The 22,932-nt window shown below is 39.9% G+C and overlaps 1 protein-coding gene across 8 annotated transcripts in view; it reads right to left on the reverse strand.

Moving 5' to 3' along the window:
* Positions 1 to 22,932, reverse strand: part of BCAS1 (brain enriched myelin associated protein 1) — a 114,178-nt gene that overhangs the window by 53,687 nt on the left and 37,559 nt on the right. The window lies entirely within an intron of this gene.

Genomic DNA, 22,932 nt, shown 5'->3' on the forward strand with positions numbered 1-22,932 from the left:
CCGCCTTCTCCACACCATCTCCCTGCCCCCATGCTGCCAGTTCCCTTACTTAGAGGAGAATGGAAGGAGACACTTCTGTTTCCTCAAAAGCGATTTCTAACAATTCGCAGTGTGTGAGGTGGCAGAAGCCCATAGAAAACTTGGTATTTCTGTTTTGACCCCTTCTCTCAGTAGTGGAGAGTGGGATATGGTAGCACTGCATTTAGACTCCTGGATTTTATACTTTCTCCTCTGGGGTTGGCAGTGTCTGGACGAGCAGTATAAATTGATATGGGTTGACTATCCCAGCCACTGAAATACAATTCAACTCATTTTAATGGACGATTGTATTAGGCCATTTTTGCGTTGTTATAAAGACATACCTGATTCTGGGTAATTTATAAAGAAAAGAGGTTTAATTGGCTCACAGTTCTGCAGCCTTTACAGGAAGCATGGGACTGGCATCTGCTTGGCTTCTGAGAGGCCTCAGGAAGCTTACAATCATGGCGGAAGGAGAAGTGGGAGCAGGCACAGCACATGGTCAGAGCAGGAGCAAGAGAGAAAGAGTGGAGGGGGTGGTGCAACAAACTTTCAAATGACCAGATCATGTGTGAACACAGAGCAAGAGCTCAGTTACCACCAAGGAGATGGCCCAAGCCATTCATGATGGATCCACCCCTGTGATCTTTCACCAGGCCAAACCTCCAGCATAGGGGATTACAATTCAACATGAGATTTAGGTGAGGACAGATGTGCAGATTACGTCAACTACTTATTAAGCACTACATGTACACCAGTGCTTTCTCTTTCCTAAGCTAGTATAATTTGAACAAGGTCACTTAATCTTAATATATCATTATTTATTATAGAATAATATACAATGTCAATATGTCAAATATTTTACATTTACAGCATGCAAACCACTGTACAAATAAATGTATTAAACATATGTCACTTAATCTTTACAACAATCTTCTGAGACAAATATTACAATTAACAGTTTCAAACAATGAAATGAGGCTCAGAGAGTTTAGGTTACTTGTCTAAGGTCACACAGCTTGAGAGGGGCCAATCTGGGGATTATAACTCAGGCCTGTCAGAACTGAACATCTTAAAATGCTATAGATTATTTGGCTATGAGTGTCAACTTTGCTAAACTTATATAGTATGTGCAGTAAAATGTAACATCATATGAGTTAAATCCAAGTGGTGGAAAACCAAGATCCTCATAGGGAGTGTATATAAATATAGACTAAATCCATAAATGCCACCCATAAAAACCCTTCATAACTCTCCCAAAAAGTACTGCACTTATAACTTGTTTAAACCATGTCATCCTTATGTCTTAAACAATGCTTGTTTATGTTTGTATAGCTTTACAGTTATGAGGCGCCTTCACAAATCTATCTTATCTAATCTTTGCCAAGATTGTGCAAGGCAAATTACAGATGAGAAAACTGAGGCCCAAAGAGGTTTAAACATCATGTCCAAGGCCACAGTTGGCAAGTGTAAGCATTAATTTGTTTTTGCCTAAGTAGCGTTCCTCACTCCTTGTGACAACAGGACCCTCCTGCTCATTCCTGGAGAAGTGCCCCTCTTCCATTCCATTCTCGTCGCTTTTCTGCCCGTTTTTTTTTTGTTGTTGTTTTATTTTCCCCCTGGGTCACTCTTTTGTAACCCCAGTGACCTGCTTGCTCTTCTTTGAACATGTCAAGTAGGCTGTTGCCTCAGGACCTTTGCATCTGGGCTGAGCTTCTGTCTGCTAGGAGCATGTGACCTTACTTCTTTCAAGTCTTTTTCAATTGTCACTTTTTTTTTGAGACGGAGTCTCACTCTGTCACCCAGGCTGGAGTGCAGTGGCATGATCTCGACTCACTGCAACCTCTGTCTCCCTGGCTCAAGCAATTTTCCTGCCTCAGCCTCCCAAGTAGCTGGGATTACAGTGTGTGCCACCATGCCTGTCTAATTTTTGTATTTTTAGTGAAGACGGGGTTTCACCATGTTGGCCAAGCTGGCCTTGAACTCCTGACCTCAGGTAATCCACTCACCTCTGCCTCCCAAAGTGCTAGGATTACAGGCATGAGCCACTGCGCCTGGCCCAATGGCTACGTTTTTATCGAGGTCTTTCTTTACCACTCTACTTTAATTTGCTATAATGTATCCCAGCATATCTGATGCTGCTAATTGCTTAATTTTTTTCCTAGTATATTTCACTTCTAACATATTACTGGCTCCTCTTCTCCCCAGGGACATCTGGTAATGTCTGGAGACATTTTTTTGATTGTCACGAGTAGTGGGTTAGTGAGCTACTACTGGTATCTGGAGGGTAGATGCCAGGCATGCTGCTGAAATTCCTGCAATGCACAGGACAAAGAATTATCTGGCTCTCAGTGGCAAGACTGAGAATTACATTAAAACTCTCACTTGTCATTTTGTGTGTCCTCTCCCTTCACTGGAATATAAACCAATGAAGATTCTTTTTCTCCCTTATGTTTCCCCAGCACCTAGACTTGTGCACATGGTACGATCTCAAAAATTACTAATGAATGAATGAACAAATGATTTAATCCAAGTGAGACTATCAATCATCAATTTTTAGCCATTATGTCTTCAAATATTTTTTCTTCTCTCTTTTTCTCTCCTTTCATGGACTCCAATTACCTGCCTACTAGCCTACTTGGGGTTATCCTGTAGCTCATTAATGTTCCTTTCTTCCTTCTTTTTGAAAAAGCCCTCTTCCTTTTCACCCACTGCCCTGTGGTTCCTTTTGGATGGTTTCTATTGCTGTGTATTTAAATTCACAAATATTTTTTTCTGCATTGTTTAATCTGTTGTTAATGTCATCCAGTGTATTTTTTACCACACACACTGTAGTTTTTATCTCTAGAAATTTGATTTGGATTTTAAAAATGTATCTTCTATGTCTCTACTTAACTTTCCAAACATATGAGACACATTTATGCTAATCCTTTTTATTTATTTTTATTTTTTTGCCAGTTCTAACACCTGTGTCAGTTCTGGGTAGGTTTTGATGGATTTCTCTTCACATCATGAGTTACATTTTCCTGCTTCTTTGCTTCCCTGGGAATTTTTGTTTGCATGTCAGACATTGTGAATGTTACCTGTTTGGGTGGCTGGATATTTTTTTGTTCCTATAAATATTTTTGAACTTTGGTTTTCGAGGTAGTTAAGATACTTAAAATCAGTTTGATCCTTTTAGTTCTGGCTTTTAAGATTTGTTCGTGAAACTGACTTTGCAAAAATTATGAGTGAAAAACTTATGACTGTGAAAGAGGTCTGACCTAACCAACACCATCTTGCCTTTAACTTCCAAGCTGCCCTTGTTCATTCCTGGGGGTAGGCCACACTAATTTTGGGAGGAATTTAGTTATAGTTTAACTTTGAAACAAAGATAATAACAGTCCCTTCCCCAAACAAGCCCCCTTTATTCTTGGGGACCAGTCCACCTTTGTAAAACTAGCAAACGAGACACAACATTAGAAATTATGGCTCAGGAGTCATACAGCCAGAGGCCACAAGATTCTTAACCTCCCCAGTTGTTCTTATGGATAACATTACTGCTGTAAAACCTAATATTGGTGTTTGAGAGATTTTTCAGACCCTGCATTCTGGTCTGGCTCATCTGGACTTGCGACCCCCATCCAGGAACTGACTCAGTACAAGAGGACATCTCTGATGTCCTATGATTCTGCCCCCAATAAACTAATCAGCATTCTCCACGCCTTAGCAATCTGCCCACCAAACTGACTTTAAAAAACTCTAGCCTCTGAATTTTGGGGGGAGGCTGATTTGAGTAATAAAAAAGCTCTAATCTCACATTTAATTGGCTCTATGTGTAGTAAACTCTTTCTCTATTGCCATTCCCCTGTCTTGATAAATTGGCTTTGTCTGGGCAGTGGGCAAAAATAACCCATTGGCAGTTACATTAGGCAGGACCAAAATTGTGTCTAGTCTAGGAAGCTAATCTTTTCTCGCTAATGAGGAAAGACCCTGTGACTGCTCTACCCAGTGCCTTATTAATAATGAGATTTTCTAGTCTGGCTGGTGAGAGAAGGCACTTTCTCTGGCCCTGTGTAAATGCCTTTCTGGTGGTTGGTTTGTTTTTTTTTTTTTTCCCTTCAGTCTTTGCTAGTTTCCTCATATGAACATATTGGTCAGCTCTCTGCCTCATACTATGTGAGGACCTTTGACAGACCCTTGGAGTTTGCTCTCCGTGTATCTCTCTCTCTCCTCTGATGCTTTGTCTATGAACTCTGGCCACCTTGGGCTCAGGGAGCCTGCTGGGCTCTGCCTCAGTTCCTCCCCCCTAGGCTGTGGGCTGGAAACTCTCTCAAGGCAGTAGGCAGGAGCAGACACAGGGATCATCTCTTATGTCCTGTCTCTCAGAGAACACCTATCCTTGTTGCCTGATATCTTAAAACAGTCTTAAAAATTGTTTGGTTTTTTTTGTCCAGGTTTTCATCTATTTTAGGCAAGAGGGCAAAGCCAGTTCCTGTAACTCTCCCTTAGCTGAAAGCTTCTACTCTGTTAATAGTAGACAGTGTTGACTTCCTGTAGCTGGCTACAGGTGAGGTGTTTTCGGTGATGCATGAATCTTGAGCTACATTATCATGTGAACAGCAATGAGGATCAAATCAGGTCTGAAAAGAAATGAGCTCCCTAAATTTGAAATTAATAAGTATATTTGAAATATGAACTTTGTCACCAAAATTAATAATAAATCTTGTTCTAGGGGTGTAGCAGATCTTTTTATATTAATTAGTGATAACGATTATGAACATTATTTATAAATGAATAAATGAAGGGAACAATGAATGTCAACGATCAATCTCTCTCTTTCTTTCCCATAGACTGGTATTCAATTGAGTAATTTTGCAAACAAGAACTGAAGCTCATTATCTCTTACTGCTATTTGTTTTCCTAATTCCCCTCTCTTCAGTACCCATCATACTGAATCATAATTGATTAATTGCCAGTATCATCTGCTCAACTGGGCATTTGAGGACAGGGACTGTGTGTGTCTCATTCACAACAGGATCAAGTGGTTGATAAAAGTTCCAGTGCCTGACAAAGACTCCATATTCACCTCCCAGCTCCACTCACAGGTTGAGGAACCCCAGCTGGGGTCTTAGCCTCTCTGAGACATGGTCTTCTCGTGGAACACAGGATTAATAATAAATCTTGCCTGGTATAATTTGTTGTGAGTTTCCATAAGAAATAATGCATGTAAATTCCTTAGCATAATGCCTAGTATAGAAGTGTCCAATAAATGTTAGCCAAACAGACAAAAAAAAAAAAAAAAAAGCAATGAAAACGCCATACAATTTGCAAAGTTCCTGACACAGAGTAGATTCATGAGAAACATTTGTTAAAGGATGAAAGGATATGGAGTAAATTCTTTTTTCTATGCCTTTGTACACTGTGCTCTCTACTCCAGCTTCTGTCTTCCCTCTTCAAATCTACTCTTCATGATTGGAATCAAGTCTCCCTCTCTCACCGACGTTTTTCTGGGTCAGGCCACCCATGGAATCTGTCGCCTTCTCTGAATTTCTATACCACAGTTCTCAGCACTCAGTTGGTACTTAGATTACGCACTTAGACCAGCCTAACACCAAAGGCCAGGTTGGAATAGTTTGCATTAAAAATAGGGCTTTTGTGAAATGGCTGCAAATATACAAAAAGCACATTTTGGTGAGTATTTTAAAAGTAACAATAATACACATATTCTACAAGGGTTTCAATCAGCCCCAGGACTCTTTCTAAATGGAAGCATACTTCTTGTGAAATGCCTCATAAACAGCTGAAGCTTCATAAAACTAAAAGCAAATAAAAGCCATGGTCTTAATAGTCTTGTTAGGTTTTCTGGTTAATTCTGGGAGAAAAGTGTCTTGCTTTGGAAGAGATGTACTTTTTAAAAACTGGTTCTAATATGAGTTGAACTTTTAAAAACTAACTCTGAGGTATAATTGGGATCCAAGTGGTTAAGCTGGTTGATTAGAAGGATGGCTGCAAATTCTATTTATAGTAGATGAGTGTTGATATACGTATGAGGAAGACGATTTTATTTTAGGTGGTATGTGCACACACACACACAGTTATTCTTTTAATGTGTATTGTGGACTGAAAGTTTGTGTCTCCCCAAAATTCATGTGTTCAAATCCTAACTTCTGATGTGATAGTGTTAGGAGGTGGGGCCTTGGGGAGGTGACTAGGTCATGGGGGTGGAGCCCTCGTGAATAGGATTAGTGCTCTTATAAAAGAGACCCCAGCGAGTGTTCTAGTCCTCTTTCCATCATTCCAGGGTGCAATGAGAAGTTGACCGTCTGCAACCCAGAAGAGGGTCCTCACCAGAACCCAACCATGCTGGCACCTTGATTTCAGACTCATAGCCTCCAAAACTGTGAGAAATCAATTTCTGTTGTTTATAAGCCATCCAGTCTATGGTACTTTGACAGCAGCCTGAACTAAGACAATGTGCACTAGAAAAATATGTCCAGCATCAACTTTTTCATATTATGGATATTTTTGCGTAGGTGAAGTTCAGTATAAAGTAAACTTTAAATAAAGCTATTACATGAATAACTGAACAGGTGTCTTGAAGATGAGTCATTATGAAAGTGGCACAAGACATAAATCTAGACTGAGAAATTCCCCACAGTCCTAAGTAAGGTGTTGCCCAGGAGCACCATTCATGAATTCATCCTCACTCAGTAACTATGTGGGGGTAGTTACATTACATACAAGCTGTGCAGAGGCCACACAGCATTAACATGGGCTCTGAAGTTATGCTTTCACTGTGTATTGTGGACTTAAAGTTTGTGTCTCCCCAAATCCTAACCCTCAATGTGACTACATATAAGCTGTGCAGAGGCCAGCTGCCCAGGCTCAATCCCCGCTCTGCCATCTACACCTCTGCAGTACTGCACTTTCCCTAACTCTAGGTTGCAGTTTGCTCATTTGTAAAAGTGGGGTGATGAGTAGCACCTGCCTTTTAGAGTTGTTGAGGGAGTAAATGGGATAATCCATATAAAGGACTTAGGAGAATGTGCAGCACACAGGAAGCATTCAGTAATGGTTAGCTATTATTATTGTGTTTAATTTAATTACTGAGCACTGTGGTAAGCTGTGAGATTTACAAAAATGAACCTGACACCATCCTCTCTCCTAGATGCTTGGAGCCTTATGGTGGATAAAGGTCAGTAGATAGGGACAAGTACTCTGATAAAAAGACAAGTGAGGCTAAGCACAGTGGCTCACATCTGTAATCCCAGTAATTTGAGAGGTCAATGCAGGACAATTGCTTGAACACAGGAGTTCAAGACCAGCCTGGGCAACATAGTGAGACCTTGTCTCCATGAAACAAAACAAAACAAAATAAAAAAACCAGAAATTAGCCAGGCATGGTGGCGGGAGGCTGAGGCAGGAGAATTGCTTGAGCCAGGGAGGTCAAGGCTGCAGTGAGCTATGATTGTGCCATTGCACTCCAGCCTGGGTGACAGAGCAAGACCCTGTCTCAAGAAAAAAAAAAGACAAGTTAATTTCATCAGCCCACTGGGTCTCAGCATGACTGCATTTTAGAATCACCTGGGCAGCTTTTTAAACAAATGCCAATATCCAGATTCCACCCCGACCAATTACATTAGTCTTTTTGGAGGTGAGGCTCAGATGTCAATATTTTTAGACCTCCCCAGGTGATTCCAGTGTGCACCAAGGTCAAGAGTGACTGAACTAGAAGGGAGAGGGAGACTCAAAGATGAAGCAGCATTTGCCCAAGGCCATGGATCATAGGTTGCAAGTAGACTCGCAGAAACAGGGAGGAATGCGGGGTGGTGATGGAGAAATTTCTGTCAAGTGGACTCGGAGGAAGGCACATGAGAAATGCATAAAAAGATGAGGTAGGGTTGGGTTTGGGGAGGGTTTAGGGGGCAGGTTATTCAGTTCAGCAGAGGTATGGGGGTTATGAAAAGCAAGATGGTTATAACAATAATTTGGAGTCAGACTGAGGAAGTGTTGACTGACATTTAAAGAGTAGGTGCCATGGAAGGTGTTTGGGCTCAGGCAGCCTCACTCTACGTCACCAGGATGGTGGGCGCAGGGCAAAGGGGCTCAACAGTAGCAGAAGCAGCGGAGGGTTCCATCACAGAATTTTGAAGTGGAGAAGTCCCCACCTATTCCCTGAAGACAGACATCATGTGGATGCCCACAACGGAGAAAATATGGAGAGTCGGAGAGAACAATGGCTCCTGCAATGCAAAAAGCCTAGAGCCCTTTTCCCTTAACCCCTCCTCCCTAAACTCACATGCATGAGGGGAGGGTGAGGAGAGGAAAAAAAGCAAGTCCCCCTTCTTCCAGACTGCAAGGACCTCAGGCCATTTGTCAAGGCAGAGCTTGGTTCTAGCAGGAATTGGGATGAATGTTATAATGAATGTGAGACTAAAGTTTTAAAGTTGGATTGGGCTGGGCATGGTGGCTCACACCTGTAATCCTAGCACTTTGGGAGACTGAGGCAGGCAGATCACCTGAGGTCAGAGGTTCAAGACCAGCCTGGCGAACATGGTGAAACTCCGCCTCTATTAAAAATACAAAAATTAGCTGGGCGTGGTGGTGCATGCCTGTAATCCCAGCTACTGGGGAGGCTGAGGCAGGAGAATCATTTGAACCCAGGAGGTGGAGGTTGCAATGAGCCAAGATCACACCACTGCACTCCAGCCTGGGCAACAGAGTGAGACTCCATCTCAAAAAAAAAAAAAAAAAAAAAGTTGGATTGAACAGGACTTTTGAATCACAGCAAGTTTGGGGATCTGCCTACGGTGTCATGAAGGATTAGGAGAGAAGTTTTTGATCAAATATCTACTGTGTGCTTCCCACTGATGGAGGCAGTGAGAGTACAGCTCACAGTCCTTGGGGAGCTGAAATTCTCACAAGGGAAAAAACCAAAGTGGACAAAAATACAGATAAACTAATACATCTCACAGATGACTCAGGTGGTGAGGGCTGCTAAGGAGAAAAGAAAAGGCAAGGCCACGGAAGGTGAGGTGATGGGCTGCTGGCTACTTAGACAGTAGGCAAGGTTCTCTGAAGTTGGCGTGGAGGCAAGGAGGCAGCTCTTCTGATCCCCAGCCTGGGTCCACTGCTCTGAGCTACTCTGGTCTGACAGCCCGGGTGCTCCCCAGTGCTCATCACAGAAAATAAAAGGGGCTATGTCTAGGATGCCCCCAGCTCCTGTCCAGATTGGGTTTCCTAAAGGGCTGCAAGGCAATGATTCTTTTTTGTGGTTCCAGGGCTAGACATACAGGGAATATCTATTGAACTTTCTCAAAACAAAATGGAATACAGTGACGTCAGCTGAAGGGAATAGGAATTACTAAAATATCAAGTGGACCCTATGCATCTAGGTGGCCATCAGGATCTGCCACGTTGGACGCCCTCTGAATGAGGAAGAAAGCTGTGAGTACTTCCATAACCTGGAGAAAGAACCCTACTGGAGCGGACATGGTTCAAAAGAACTCCAGGAACACAGGAGCCCACTGCCTTTCTGCATTGCCCCATGACATCTTCTCTAGCCTCTCTGCTTCCCTGATTTCCCAACTGCAGTAATGTCTCCTGCCTTGGACAGACAGTAGCTGTGGAGGAGCAAGATCTGCCGGCCCAGGGCAAGGAGTAGGTTTGCCTGTGGCTCTTCCAGAGTGAGAGTTTTACGGCCTTTCCAGGTGAAATTCTCAGCTTGAACTTAAGCCCTTACTTTGAAATATTTTTTTTCCTTCTTAGATTGACATTAAAAAACAACATAAGACTTCTGCTTCTGGGAAGATGGGGCACACACACTTTCTCCTGTTCCTCTCACCAAGGACAATGAAGAACCCTGGACATTATATAGAAAACATACATAAAAGGACTCTGAAAGGTGGAGAAGAGAAGGCAGACCAGCTGAGGACCCGAGGAAAAACACGATGGTGAATTCCTTGGGTTTTCTTTTTGCCTCACGTACCCCAGACTTGGAGTTGAAGAAGTTAGCAACCTGGAAACACCTATAGGCTCTGACATACTCACAAATCCTTCCCGAAAGCCTACTCTCTCTGACTAAAGGACCAGGAAAGGGCAATCTGGCAAGACGGAAAACTTTTAGACAATGACCATACTACTCCAGCCAAATACCACAGGACTTTCTGTGCTCTCACCATCTCCCATGCCAGAGAAAGCCAAGTGGGGAGCCTAGACTTCCACTTCCACAAGGCCGTAATAGGTTATCCCAATACCCCTGCAAGATGGCGTCTGTGAGGCTAAGTAGGGAGCTGGGATTCTCATCCTCACCGGTTGGTAATAAGCCCTCCCCACCATGGTGTCCGCGGGGACCACATGGGGAGCCTGGACTTCCAACCCCACCCAGGAGTGATGAGGTGCTCCTCCCTCTCCCCACTGGGGTGGTGTGAGAAGAGACCCAGTGGAGTTAGCGTCAGCCAGTGGTAATGAGACCTCCACTGTGGTATCAGTGAAGGCCATGTAAGCAGAAAGAACTCCCGCCTCCACCCAGTAGTAATAAGGAGTGTACCCCCGCCCCCCCACAATGGAGGCTGGTGAGAAACCTGGATGTTTGCCTCCACCTGACAGTAATGAGGTAGCAGCCCCAGTACTGCTGGAATGGTGTCAGGGACAGCCAGCTAAAACAGAAAGTGTAAGCAAGATGCAGTTTCATAATATGAAAATGTTCAGATTTCAATTGAAGATAACTTGTCATACCAAGAACTAAGAAGGCCTCAAACATAATAAAAAAGGCAATCAATAGATGTCAACATGGAAATGAATGACAGAGATGCTAGAATTATCTAACAAAGATTTTTTTTTTTTTTTTTTTTTTTGAGACGGAGTCTTGCTCTGTCACCCAGGCTGGAGTGCAATGGCATGATCTTGGCTCACTGCAGCCTCTGCCTACTGGGTTCAAGCAATTCTCCTGCCTCAGCCTCCTGAGCAACTGGTATTACAGGTGTGCACCACCACGCCCAGCTAATTTTTGCATTTTTAGTAGAGATGGGGGTTTCACCATGTTGGCCAGGCTGGTCTCAAATTCCTAAACTCAAGTGATCTGCCCGCCTTGGCCTCCCAAAGTGCTGGGATTACAGGCATGAGCCATTGTGCCTGGCCTCTGACAAAGATTTTAAAGTAGTCACAGCAAAATGCTTCAATTAACAATTGTAACAGTGCTTGAAACAAATGAAAAAATAGAAAGCCCCAGCAAAGAAATAGAAGATATAAAAATAACTAAAATGGAAATTTTAGAATTGAAAGGTATAATAATGAAAACAAAAAGCCCAGTGAGTGAAATCAACAGCATAATGGGAGAGACAGAGAGAAGCAGCAGCAAAAACCTCTATTAGTAGAGACAACAGACAACAACAAAAAAGAGAGAGCAAGAGAGTCAAGATACGGATTACCAGTATCAGGTACAAAACTGGATAGGAGAATGCTATAACCAATGCTACCCACATAAATTTGATAACGGGCAAAATGGAACATTTGCTCAAAAAACACAAACTATTATAACTGACCCAATATCATATAAATGATTTAAATATCCATATAACTATTAAGAAAATTGAATTCATAATTTAAAAACTTCCAGGAAAGAAGTCTTCAGGCCCAGAAGACTTCACTGGAGAATTCTATGAAATGTTTAAAGAAGAATTACACCAATTCTACATGAACTCTTCTAGAAAACAGAAGAGGGAATGCTTACTAATTTATTTTGTAAAGATAGTTACAAAAAACTTGGTACCAGAAACAGATAAAGATGGCACCAAAAAAATGAAAAATACCCTACAGATCAATATGCCTCATGAGTAGAGATGCAAACATTCTTAACAAAATATTAGCAGGTAGATTTCAGCAATATGTCAAAAGAAGTATACATCATAATCAAATGGGATTTACTATAGGTTTGCAAGCTTGATTAATATTTGAAAATCAATTGATGTTATCCACAATAGTGACAGACTAAAGAAGAAAAGTTATGTGATCACAACAGTGAATGCAGAAAAAGTATTCAACAAAATTCAATCCTCCATTCATGATAAAAACTCTAAGGAAGACGGTAACAGAGGGTGCTTCCTCAACTTGATAAAGACGATCTACAAAATAAAAATTGATAACTAACATTATCCTTAATTCTGAAAGACTGAATGCATTTCTCCTAAGATTAGGAGCAAGGCTGAAGAATACAAGATAAACATGCAAAAATGATCCAGATTTCTATATACTAGGAATGAACCCATGGGCACTGAAATTAAAAATACAATACCATAATAATCATACGAAAATGAAATACTAAGGTTTACATCTCACAAAACATGTGCAAAACTTATATGCTGAAAGCTATATAATGCTAATGAAAGAAATCATAGGAGACCTAAATAAATGGAGAGACATACAATGTTCATGGAATGGAAGACTCACATAGTAAAGATGTCAATCTGCCCCAAATTGATATACAGGTTTAATGCAATTCCTGTCAAAATTCCAGCACTTGTAGCAAGACATTTTGTAGAGATAGATGAGGTTATTCTAACATTTATATGGAAAGACAAAGGAATTAGAATAATTTTTTAAAATATAAATTGATGAATCAGTCTATCTGATCACAAGCCTTGTTATATAGCTACAGTAAGCAAGGCTGTATGGTATTGGTGGAGGCATAGACATATAGAACAAACGGAATAGAGAAGCCAGAAAAGACCCACACAAGTATGCCCAGATGACTTTTGACAAAGGTGTAAAAGCAATTCTACAGAATAAAGATAGTCTTTTCAACAAATTGTGCTAGAGCAATTTGACATCTATAGAGGCAAAGAAAGAGCCTCAATTTAAGTCTCACATCTCATATAAAAATTATCTCAAAAGAGATCATGGACTTAAACATAAAATGTCAAACATAAAACTTTTAGGAAAAAAATAAGAAAATTTCTGAGGCCTATGGTTAAAAAATCCATAAAAGACCAAAGACCAAAAGCAAAATCCATAAACAGAAAATATAATAAATTGGAATTCATCAAAACTAAAAAATTTTGCCCCTTAAAAGATCCTGTTAAAAAGATGAAAAGGGAAACTAGAGAGTGGGAGAAAATATTTGCAAACCACATATCTGACGAGAGACTAGTATTTAGAATACATTTACAAGAAAACAATTCTTAAAACTCAACATTAAAAACAAACAAAACAATCCAATTAGAAAATGGGCAAAAGACATGAGGGGGCATTTCATTGCAGAGGATATACAGATGGCAAATAAGCACATGAAAGATGTTCAATCTCATTAACCATTAGAAAAATGCAAATTAAAACCATAATGAGACATCACTATGCACCCATCAAAGTGGTTAAAGCAAAAAATAGTGACTATTAAATGCTGGGAAGGATGCAAGAAACTCGATTACTCACTTTACAGTGTAATCACTTTACATTGCTGGTAGAAATGTAAAGGGATACAGGCAGAATAGAAAACAGTTTGACAGTTTCTTAAATAATTAAACATGCAGGCAGGGCGTGGGGGCAAGTGTCTGTAATCCCAGCTACTCTGGGGGCCGAGATGGGAAGATCACTTGACCCTGGGTGGTTGAGCCAAGATGGCGCCACTGCACTTGCCTGGGCAACAGAGCAAGATCCAATCTCAAAAAATAAAAATAAAAAAAAAATAAATAAAACATGCAACTATAGTGATTGCACTCCTGGTGATTTCTCCTAGAGAAATGAAGAATTATATTCACATAAAAACCTATGCATTAATGTTTATAGCAAAGTTATTTACAATAGCCTCAAAGTTGGAACAACCAAACATCAAACTGGTACATCCACAGCATGGGATACTACTTGGCAGTCAAAAACGACCAATATCTACCAAGACACTCAGTGATCTGGATTAATTTCCAGAGATTTATGCTGAAGGGGAAAAAAGCCTATGTAAAAAAGGGTACCCACTGTATGATACTATTTAGATAGCATTCTTGAAATAATAAAGCTATAGCAATGGAGAACAGACTAGTGGTTGCAGGAAGTAAGAAAAGGATGGGGGTGAGAGGGAAGTGAATGTGCCTGTAATAATCAGTATGCAGTATCCTTGTGGGGATGAAAATGTTCTCTATTTGATTGTATCATTGTCAATATCCTGTTTGTGATATTGCACTATAGGTCTGAAGATGTTACCGTTGAGTGACACTGGATAAAGGGATAACTGTTCTATTTCTTACAACTGCATGTGAATCTACAATAATTTCAAAGTTAAAAAGTAAAAAAAAAAAAAGCTTTATCGGATAGTTCTGGAAGTGTAACAATGAAGAACCACTTAAAAAGTTGAACTTTTGGGATCTGCAGTTAAATAAATTAGCATGTGGTTTTAACATGTGAAATTAACCTATAACAATGTGTGATGGAATATTTTGCAGCCATGAATTACTTAAGGAGTGTGTAATGAGAAAATAAGTGTTCATGATAACAGTAAAAATGATCAGCCTTTATGTGTCAGACCCAGTGCCAAGCTTGTTAAAAAGATCCCGTGAAGCATGCACTGTTCGTAATTCCAATTATACAGATGAATCAATTAATGCACGGAAAGAATAAATAACTTGCCTAAGGTCATAAAGTAGAGTTGGGATTTGACCCCAGGCCCAGCTGATTTCAGAGGCCAAAGGTTTTTCAGTGCCATGCTGCACTGATTCTATCTCCTTTCCTTCAGATGTTTACTCAAATATTATCTTCTCACCAAGTCCTTTCCTACTTTAAGTTCCTGCCACTTTATTCCTTTTCTCTGCTGTGTATTTTTCTACTTTGTTACCATCAGCCATACAACATATGTTACCACCAAACATACGACGTATGTTAGCATCAGGCATACGTACATATATTGTATGGCTGATGATAACAAGGTGGTAAAATTCCAAAGACATATAGGAATTTAGTATATGATAAAGATGATACCTAAAATCTATGAAAGTGAAAAACTTTTAAATAAAAGATGTAGGAAAAACAGAGCGGCCATCTGGAAAAAAATTAATTTGGTGTCACAACTCAACCCTCTACCAGGATAAAATCCAAATAGATTAAAAATACTACAAGGAAACATGGAAAACATCTTTTCATTTTGGATTGAGAAGGCTTTTGTGTGTATGACTAGAAATCTAGAAGTCATGAAAAGGAAGATTGAAAAGTAAAAAACCCCAAATGTTTACAAAAACATTCATTGGCCAAGCTCGTGTGAAGAAGGCAGTCATGCATTGCTGTTACAAGTATAAACTAATTCAATCCTGATGGAGGGCAATGTGGCATTGTGTACCAAAGCTGTAAAAAAGAATATATTCTTTTACCCAGTATTTCCATCTGTAAGAGTTGATGCAGAGGATAAACCTAAACTCACACGTGGGAAATAACAAATGTACAAGGTTATTCATTGCAGTGAGGTTAATAGCGAAAGTCTGGAAGCCAGCCAATGGGCATTAATGGGGTCCTGGTTAAATAACTCATGGTACAACCATTCAACAGAATACTCTGCAGGCATTACAAGTGAGGAAGCTCCCTACAGATACAGAAAGTATTGTTAACTGAAAACAAGCATGGAATAGAACAGAGTGCATATTATGTTACCGTTTGTGTAAAAAAGAAAGAATAAGAATTTATGTTTTATTTCTTATATATGGTCAAAGAAACCCTAGAAAGATACATTAAAAAATACAAACAGTAATTATCCACTGTGTGGCATTTTATAATTTTTTGTTTTGAACAGAGTGAATATGTTACATATTAAAATTAAGACTAAAGCAAAATATGCATGATTAACTAAAAAAATTTAAAAACATCAGAAGTGCCAAACTAAGCACAGTTGGGATGAGAGTCCAGGCTTCAGGCCACCAGTGTGTGGCCTGTGCTTTAAACGTGTCATTTGTAGGTGCTGCTGCTATTCTCATCAGTCCTCCGAATCATTCTCAGCAAACAACATTATACGGAAACAGAAACATTCTCCAGAAAATACCTGGAAACTGTTTTTAAGCAAACAGGTGTCTGTGGTGTTAGCTTGTTTTTCACCTCTGTGTGAGAAGTTTGTATATATTTTCTTTTTTGTTGGCTTCAAAGAGCAAACAGATAGGAACACTGCTAAAGTGATTACAATTTGTCATGTTGAAAAATAATGCCACCTTATCATAATTTGATTGTCTATAATAAGGCCCATATGGACCTTCTGGCACTTTCTTTCAACTGTATATTGTCAGCTGGACTTCAGACTCCTTTAAGCAAGATCTACATTGTTAAAGCGAAAATATAAGGTAAGGCTTAAAAAGCCTTGTCTGGAATGATTTGTGATGCCTCTACTCCATCTGGATTTTCTCATTGTGCAGCGCTGATTTTACTCTTAGTCTTAACACCACGAATCAGTACCGAAAGTACAGGCGAACACAAGAAAATTTGTCTGAAAAATGTTGAATGGTACAGAAACTCATGACTCCACTCCTTTCCATCTGTTAGAAATTTGAGCCCCATGCTGCCTGGGATAAAAGGGAAGGCTCTGCTTCCCCTCCCCAGAGAATATCACATGAGCACAGAGGGTTCGATTTGCTGGGCAACAATAGTCTCTGGACAATCATGGAGTCTTCACTTTTCTTCTTCTGAAAACACTGTAACCTGCATGTAATGCCATTGTCAGATTCAGGAAGAAAAACGGTTTGGTTAATTTTTGAAGATAGAATTTGTCCCCAAATTTGCCTAGAAAGGAAAGCAAATTAATATGCAAGCAGGAAGGAATGTGAAGACCAATACTAAAAATATTTTGCAGAATCTCAGAATTTCCTAAGCAGACTATGATTTTTTTTTTTTTTTTTTTTTGAGATGTTGCCCTGGCTGGAGTGCAATGGTGCAATCTCATCTCACTGCAACCTCTGCCTCCCAGGTTCAAGTGATTCTCCTGCCTCAGCCTCCCGAGTAACTGGGATTACAGGCATGTGCCACCATGCCTGGCTAATTTTTGTATTTTCAGTAGAGACAGGGTTTCACCATGTTGGCCAGGCTGGTCTCAAACTCCTGACCTCAGGTGATCCACCCACCTTGGCCTCCCAAAGTGTTGGGATTACAGGCATGAGCCACCATGCCCAAACTTGTTTTTTTTGAGTTTGTTTTACTACAGTGCTCAAAGCCACTGAAGAAGCGTCAATAAATATATATTAATGTAGGTAATTCTGTACTTTTGTTTTTCCCACTACTCCTACCCAATTCACATCAACTGATAAAAATTCAATGAGTAGTTTTTTTTTTAAATAATGCATTCACATCTTTCAAGCCCATGGCAAAAACAGGGAAAGAACACAGCACAACCATAGGAAATCCAATTATGAAAGGGCTTCAAATCTGCCCACTTAGGACAACATTTCTCTTTCTGATCTCCTACTGGAGATTATTACACATTAGCTATAAGCATATTTAAAAAGTTGTTATTCTTTCTGAACAATGAATTGTCACATAAGCTCTGGGTGGCATAGTTTGGAAATTATTGTTAGAGGAAAATAACCTCTTGTTGAACTGTTGCTAGCAGCCTATGGCAATTTCTAATTAACACAGCTCAGGAATCCTCAGCGTCTTAATGCAGTCTAGGGGAGGAATCGAGAAATTACCTAGATGGTGGTATTTTTTTACTTTTACTTAGATTGGTGGTTCACTACAGTGCTCCTTTTATAAAAAAGAGAAAATACAGATGATCAAAGAATAAAACGAAATGCATCGATTATTCTATTACTGAAAGTCAACTGCTGTCAACAATTTGCAATTTTTTATTCCACGCTGCTCTTTGGGTGGGATGACAGATCTATGGCACAGGCAGGCAGAGATCATTTTTACCCAGAGGAGATTCTTCTGTATGCTATTTTGAAATCTGCTCTTCTCATTTAACATTATATTATCACTTTCTCCACCTGACCAATTCTATTTTTATGTCACCCTTGTTTATGGTGTCTAGTGTAAGGGTGTGCCACAATCAATATGAAAGACCTATTGGATCATTTCAGCTTTTTTTCTTATAGACAATACTGGAAATTTTTTAAAGCCCCGTGCATAAAATATTGATCATGTTCTCAGTACATTATTTTAAAACATTTTTTATTGATGCATAATAGATGTACATAATTTTGGGGTACGTGTGATAATTTAATACATTCATATAATTTGTAAAGATCAAATTCGTGTACTTGGGATATTCATCACTTCATATATTTGTCTTCTCTTCATGCTAAAAACATTTGACTTACTCTATTCTAGCTAGTTTGAAATGTACAATAAACTATAGTCACCCTACTGACCTATCAATCAATAAATTCTTTAATACAGATTTGCTCATTCAGAAAGCATGTGTGTTTGAAGACTTTAAAATTGCATACTGCCAAAGTGCCATGGTGGAAACAAGCTTCTTAGTGGTCCAGGTAGTTGATTAAGAAATTATCTAAGACTTCAGAGGGAAATAAAATAACATGAAAATATAAAACCAAGAAATCTAGATTTCCATTGTCCTCTGGCATCTTTTCTGAGATGGAAATTGAGTCTGGATAACACAGATATAAAAATGTTCCACTTAGCCATTTTTCTTCCTCTTTTGGGGAAGAGAGAGGCAATGTTAATTTCAGCTGCTTATACTAATTGAACCAAGCCAGGTTGGACCAATTATCCAGTGTGATACTCTCTACTGTAAATCAAAACATCACTACCTGTTTTACTACCCTGTGGACATAACCTCAGGATACTTAAGGCTCATCTCACACAGGGGTAGCAGAAGTCTAGCCCAGGGCCTTAGCATGGTACATCATCACTAATCCATAGTTATTAACTGATGTGGAGATATTACATTTGTTACATTAAATAAACCATTCTCTGTTGTTCACATAGGTGGAGGGTGGAAAGAAATCTATCTAAGAAAGCAATGCACACTTGCTTCCCATATAAAGCTAGTGTGCATTTTCTCTTTTCTCCCGCAGCAACTCCTCTGCTTGAGGGGTAAGTGAATTTGTCGACTTGAGTTCCAATGGCAAGTAAAATGTGGGTAGAGAATTAAGCAATAAAATGTTCTTCTCTTGTTTCCCTTTTGGCAGCAGGCTTTGCTTTGGGGATAGTCCTAAGGACACATGAGTTGGCACACTCTTAAGTAGAGTTCCCTTATGTGTGATTTTTTTTTTCTTTTCTTTTTTTTTTTTTTTGAGGTGGAGTCTCGCTCTGTTGCCCAGGCTGGAGTGCAGTGGTGCCATCTTGGCTCACTGCAACTTCCATCTCCCAGGTTCAAGAGATTCTCATGCCTCAGCTTCCTGAGTAGCTGAGATTCTAGGCGTGCACCACCATGCTTGGCTGATTTTTTATTTTTAGTGGAGATGGAGTTTCACCATGTTGGCCAGGCTGGTCTTGAACTCCTGGTCTCAAGTGATCCTCCTGCCTCAGCCTCCCAAAGTGCTGAAATTATAGACGTGAGCCACCATGCCCGGCCAATATGTGTGATTTAAAATGGAAAAATACTGCTGCAGGCAGAGTGAGTGAAGAGTGATTCTCAGGGTAAGCCACACTGGGCAAAAGGGATTTGTGGAAGATTCTTCTGTTCCATGATTAGTTCCTAACAAGCACAACCTTCCAGACTGGTAACAGCATTTCACATTTACTAAAGGAAAAATACCCAATGTTACAGAAAACAAACAAACAAAAACAAAAAACAAACAAAAACCACGCTAGAAAACCTGCCTTTAAATACAAAAAACTAATAATCCACAGCCTAGAACACATTCGTCATCTATTTAACAAACACTTCCCCAAAGCGAGAAAACAGTTTTGAATGCTGCCAGAATTAGGCTGCAGACTTTCTAAGAATTGTTTGGCCTGTGCAAAGAAAGAAAGAAAAAGTCACATGCTATTCACTGACTGTTTAAACACTTCTCTGTTTTTGTTCCTCACCCAGTTGTAATTTTCACTCTCCTATCCACTTTCTATCTCAAAACAGTTTATTTCACTCAGAGCTCTTTCTAAACTCTGGAAGTGTTTGCTTGTTAATTCTTTTTCTTTTTTAAATTGTTGGTCTCTCCACTAGAAGGAAAGCTTGCATGAAGTTCACTGTTCTACCTGCTGGGGAATCTAAAAATCATTCCCGGCACAAGGAAAATACTCATATTTGTTGCATGAATAAATAGAAGTATCCACCCCCCCCCCCTTTTTTTTTTTTTTTGAGACAGAGTCTCACTCTGTCATTCTCCTGCCTCAGTCTCCCGAGTGGCTGGGACTACAGGCGCCCGCCACCACGCCTGGCTAATTTTTTGTATTTTTAGTTAAGACGGGGTTTCACCGTGTCAGCCAGGATGGTCTCGATCTCCTGACCTTGTAATCTGCCTTCCTCAGCCTCCCAAAGTGCTGGGATTACAGGCGTGAGCCACCGTGTCCAGCACGTGGCTTTTTATATATTGCTTAACCCCTTTTATATATTGCTTAACACTGGCTGCCTGACTGACTTTCAGGCTGGAATGACAGATGGTCATCTAAGTAGCTTCAAATTATGATAAGTGCTATGAAGGATGAAGGAAGTAAAGTGGTCCATGATGGGTGTATTTACTTGATTCTCAACTGTACCCAAGAAAAATACCAATGCAAGTGTTATGACGAAGGACAACCTACATGGCTGCGCTGTTGGGAATCATTTGGTGAACTGGAGAGTGGGGGCCCCATCTTAAGGGACAGTCACAACTCACATTCTGTCTGCAAATATAGGGCAAAACTACCCATTATGGGGAAGTCTGAAATATAGAATTGTATTGACATATTATTGCTTTAAAATGTCATCAACTTTTGTCAATTCAAAAATGTAATTAATTAATTAAAATATTATTTAAAACACTATATAGGCCAAGTAAGATGTATCTGTGGCTAGAGGCCTTCTACAGGTGGCTAGTTTTCAACTTCTGGTTTATGTTTTTTATTTTATTTTACTTCTTCAAACCCACAGCCAACATCATACAACTTCTGGTCTAAATGCCTAGCTCAACATTCTCTAGAAGAACCATTCCTTGGAAAATTGAGCCCCCTTGTTAGAGGCCCAATAGCTACATGGATGATTAAGTTTGAGAAACACTTGGTTAAACAAAGTGAAACAGGCATGCTTGCTGCAGGACTTCTCAGAGCCTTTAGTAGGCTGATGTCTATTGTGAATCTTCAGTAGAGACTATAAAGCAAATAGATTTTCTGAAATGATTCCATAGAGGAGCCTATTTCTAGGCCCATCTTATTGGACTAATGTTCCACAGACCAACTTGGAAAGTACCAGCGTGCTGGTTAACATTAGTGTCAACTTGATTGGATTGAAGGATGCCTAGATGGCTGGTAAAGTATTGTTTCTTGGTGTGTCTATGAGGGTGTTGCCAGAGGAGATTAACATTTGAGTCAGCGGACTGGGAGAAGAAGACCCACCCTCAATGTGGGTGGGCACCTTCCAATCGGCTGGCAGCATGGCTGGAACAAAGCAGGTGGAAGAAGGTGGGATAAGCTGGGTTGCTGAGTCTTCCAGCCTTCATCTTTGTCCTGCACTGGATGCTTCTTGCTCTTGGACATTAGACTCCAGGTACTTTGGCCTTTGGACTCCTGGACTCACACCAGTGGTTTGCCAGGGGCTCTCAGGCCTTTGGCCACAGACTGACGGCTGCACTGTCGGCCTCCACAATTTTGAGGCTTTTGAACTTCTGCCACTACTGGCTTCCTACCTCCTCAGCTTGCAGACGGCCTATAGTGTGATTTCACCTTGTGATAATGTGAGGCAATTCTCCTTAATAAACTCCCTTCCACATATACGTCTATCCTATTAGTTCTGTCCCTTTGGAGAACCCTGACTAATACAACTAGCTTTAGAAATTTTTAAAGATATAAGATGTTTCAAAAGTTTTAAAGTGTTTCATCTCTTTGAACCTATAGGCACAGTGGTTAAGTGTGTGGGCATCGGTGACCAATTTCCACCCTGCCACTTTCTAGCACTATGATTTGCACGGGTTACTTTACCTCTCCGTGACTTAGTAAACTTGATAAGTTATAGCCATTATAACTTCTGAGGGGGCGAATCAGATGGGACAATACCAGAGGGAATGATAACTCAAAATTTATTTTACAAATTAATTGCAAAAAACAATTTACTAGATATTTCAACGGATTAACGCCATGACATGTTAAAGACCAAATTTAAAATACCAAGTAAATAGTACAAATGTAGATTTGTACTATGATTCTAAAGTTTAAGTGAAATCGTATACACCATATATTTTGAAACGACTTTCTATTTCAACTTGTGTTAGGCAGAGCAGATAATGACATTGCAATAATACATCCTAACAGTCTTTGAAAAGTTGAACCGTGATATGTACCACCCTTATTCTTGTCAGGTTCATTTAACAAACATTATTGGATGCCAACATGTGCCAGCCATTAGGCTAGGCATTGGGAATACTCAGTTGCATAAAAAATGGTCACGTCTCTTAAGATAACTGTCTCAATGTGTCAAAGTGGTCAGATAGCAGAACAGCGTTCTCCAAATTTCAGACTGTGATCATTAGTAGATTTAAAAATAATTTAGTGGGTCAAAACCAGCAGTAAACAAATCAAACAGAATAGAAAAGAATACAAAATCCCTACAGGTGTCACATACTGCAAGAATAGTATTACTTCATGAATTCTTTGTTTCATGTATGCGCATGTATATCAGCTCAAGTAAAATCTAGTTCTTACTATGGGGTCACAGTTAAATTAGAAAACTAATGTAATGGATACACTCAGATGAATTACCATAGGTGGATACTGTAGCAGCTTCTACTCGCTCCATTCACTTAATGATTTCCAGACAATGTTAGGTAGAGAAGATAAATCTGGTTTCTATTTGTGGCATGTCCTCTTTGCTGGAAGAGTCTTCTT

Source organism: Pongo abelii, chromosome 21, assembly GCF_028885655.2.
Source record: "Pongo abelii isolate AG06213 chromosome 21, NHGRI_mPonAbe1-v2.0_pri, whole genome shotgun sequence".
Classification (NCBI taxonomy): domain Eukaryota; kingdom Metazoa; phylum Chordata; class Mammalia; order Primates; family Hominidae; genus Pongo; species Pongo abelii.